Source organism: Balaenoptera physalus (assembly GCF_965194825.1).
Source record: "Balaenoptera physalus genome assembly, chromosome: 10".
NCBI classification, from domain to species: Eukaryota; Metazoa; Chordata; class Mammalia; order Artiodactyla; family Balaenopteridae; genus Balaenoptera; species Balaenoptera physalus.
The window spans coordinates 104,059,777-104,062,481 of record NC_138889.1 but is presented as its reverse complement, the minus strand read 5'-3'; positions in this window follow the sequence as shown (position 1 = coordinate 104,062,481).

Below are 2,705 nucleotides of genomic sequence, written 5' to 3'. Positions count from 1 at the left end.
TCACGGATTCTGCATTGAATAGATTTGTTGAGGTGTCTGGGACATGGGTGCGGGCTGCTGCAGAGGCTTTGGGAGGGGAGTGAATCCCCGAGTTCTCCGCTGGAATTGCACGGTGGGCGTGTGTAGTGTGGGCGGTACACCACCTAGGAGACCTCCTGCGAACCTTTGGAGGTGCCCCTTGAGGTTTAGCTTTTTTCCTTAGCCATCTAAACAGCCTAGTTAATTCCAAGTCATCTTTTATCCTTCCAGGTTCCTAAGATTTATTCTCAGAATAAATGTCCTACCTTGTACAGTTCAGTTCCGATGTCATCAAGTTGATAAAGGGAAGAGTCCTCTGCTAGGCGTTAGAAGATATGCTGGCTAGTGCCTCCTTCACATCTAAATCTGTCTAACCATGGACGAGCAGTACAACCTCAGTCTCCTTCGTTTGTAAGATGAAAATGATAGCTGTTCTGCCTTCCACATTGGGATATCTGAAGAATCAGATAACAAATGTGAGCGTGTTATGTAGACTGCACTGCTATCTAAATATAAGGAAGTACAGATTAGAAAGCTTAGCGAAGTGTTGCGGGGTAATCCTTGGGATTCCTGAAAGCTGGCTTTTTAAAAAGTTGGGTGAACAAGAGGAGAGTTAGCATAATAAAAAGACGAACCAGCAACCAGATGACATATAAAGCGTTGCTGAGACCAGTAAAGGCAAGAGCAGTATAAAAACAACCCTTAGTAGAAGGGAAATTCCCTGAGGGTCTATGATGTTATTAAACTTGAAGGAAAAAAAATAGTTGGAGTGCCTCTCAGAACTTAAACCAGTGTTCTCAAGTTGAGTTCCACGGTTGCCTGCATCTCAGTTATGCGCCATGCTTGCTAAAATGCCTTCCTGGCTGCATCAATCTCTGAAGTCTAGAGATCTCCTTTTTATGCTCCAGATGACTTACGTAAACTAAAGCGTGAGGACTGCTAGTTTAGAAAAGCAAATACGTTCTTGAGTTTCTCCTAGGGGTTACCATGGCAGTATAGGAGGGGAATGACCTTTCGGTCACCTCTGTGTTCCTGAGTGCTTCCTGAAATGAGCCAGACCTCAGCCCCTAGAGACCACCACTGCAGTCACCTGACAGTTCTAGGCATGAGTGTGGGTATCCTAGCAGGCCTCTGCCAGCTCTTGTGACCAGGGCCTGCTCCTTGGCTCAGTCCTCTCACTGTCCCAGAATGTTAGTCCTTCAGGTGTGTATGGGGTATAGTGGCCTCCCTTGACACTACAGTGAGTACAGCCTCTGACACGTTAACCCTGAAAGACTAGCTGTGCTGATTCCCATCCTCCACTGCCTCAGTTTCTGTTGTATGATGTTCTACTCTGGTGTGACTAACTGCATCCACACAGCTGGCTCCAACAAGCATCAAGAAGAAGAAGCATTTATGGGACTTCCCTGGCAGTCCAGTGGTTAAGACTCCGCGCTTCCACTGCAGGGGCCACAGGTTCGATCCCTGGTCAGGGAACCAAGATCCTGCAAGCTGCACGGCGTGGCCAAAAAAATAATAATAACAGTAAGAAGAATGAGCATCTATGGAGCCACGCCTGGGAAACACAATGCGCTAAGCTTCCAGATACCCATGAAGAAAATGTGAGGACTTCCTGTTCTAATCTTAGCCCCATTTTCAATCATTCATTCTTATACTCACGTGGTACCTGTTCAGGAATGGAATTTACTTGATCCAGATTGAGACACGTAAGACAAAGTTTCTAACAAATTAGTAACCAGTTGTATGATGCTTGGCTATGTTACTTCCTCATCTCTAAACCTGCCAAGCTGGGGATGAGATTAAGTTGATCTCTAAAGCCCCTTTGAATTATAAGCCACCTCTAAACTTTCAACTGAGCCTCCCATTCATTTTTCTGTGTTGCTGGGAGGGGGACCTTAACCAATGAAACTCTAAATGAAATAGGCCATGGAGAATGAGTTCTTCTCCAGTTTGATGCCAGCGATTTCTTCAAAGCAGGGCTAGACAAAAAAGCAGTGTGAGAAGCAGCAGAAAATTAAGGTATTAGTGGGATATGTGATTGAAATGTCAGGGAAGTTCCTATTGGGTTTTTTGTTACTGTTTCATGCTTAATCAGACCTATTAATAGTCTTTGGGTGGACCCCAAAGGCAGCTCTTAGCCAAGGACACGGAGGGTTAGGAAATAAAAAAAAGCATCAGTGCTTTGGAAAGTGGAAACCTACATAGGATGAGAATGAGCCTGATCACAGGAAATAAGCAGTTAAAAACCAGCATGACATTCTTAAAGGCCAATTAGTTTTTACTTTGAGTAAGAGCAGATATTCTAGGGTTCATCTGATAGCAGATGGGCCATATGGCTCAAGGTTTCCTAAAGTGGCTTCTGTTATGGCTTCTTGGGGCTAAAGAATGGCTGCTATCATGCAAGATGAGAAATAGTTTTAAAGATGGTTACTTGGAGAAGGGAATGATTCACTCATTTAGGGCAACATGCCTCCAGCTTAAAGAATACAAGTATGTGTTCCTTTTATATTAACTTGAAATTTTAAAACAAATGACCAAAAAATATTGGTAAGTTTAGAATATGTTCCTTCCAATTACTCATGCCTCATCCTGGAAAGATGACAATTATCTGTAAGAGGAATGAGAGACAAGATGCTGACTTTGGGGCACAGGTGACGAATGTGAGCAGTCAGGATGACAGATCTGAA